This window comes from Terrapene carolina, unplaced genomic scaffold (genome assembly GCF_002925995.2).
Source record: "Terrapene carolina triunguis isolate 2854851 unplaced genomic scaffold, T_m_triunguis-2.0 Scaffold102, whole genome shotgun sequence".
NCBI lineage: Eukaryota > Metazoa > Chordata > Testudines > Emydidae > Terrapene > Terrapene triunguis.
The window spans coordinates 2,970,021-2,970,341 of record NW_020664453.1 but is presented as its reverse complement, the minus strand read 5'-3'; positions in this window follow the sequence as shown (position 1 = coordinate 2,970,341).

The following is a 321-nucleotide window of genomic DNA, read 5'->3' as shown; positions in this document are numbered from 1 at the left end:
GGTTAAGCCAAGGTGGTCTTTTGCCACATTTTCTATCTTTCCTAACCTTCAGAGGAGGCTTTGAATAATGTGCAGTAAATTAGGCATAGGGCCACAAACTGAACAACAGGGATAAAACAAATATTGAATAGCTGTGCATTAAGTGAGTACTGGCCATCCTGTGCACTGATTAAGGCACGTGTCCTGTGGAAAAATAGTATGTGGTCACGTAATTAAATATGGTATCATATAATGCATATACATACAGGGGCCAAAGTAAAGTTGCACTGACAACCTTAATTTTGGTAATTCCTCACTTTTGAGTGCTTCACTTTGCCACCT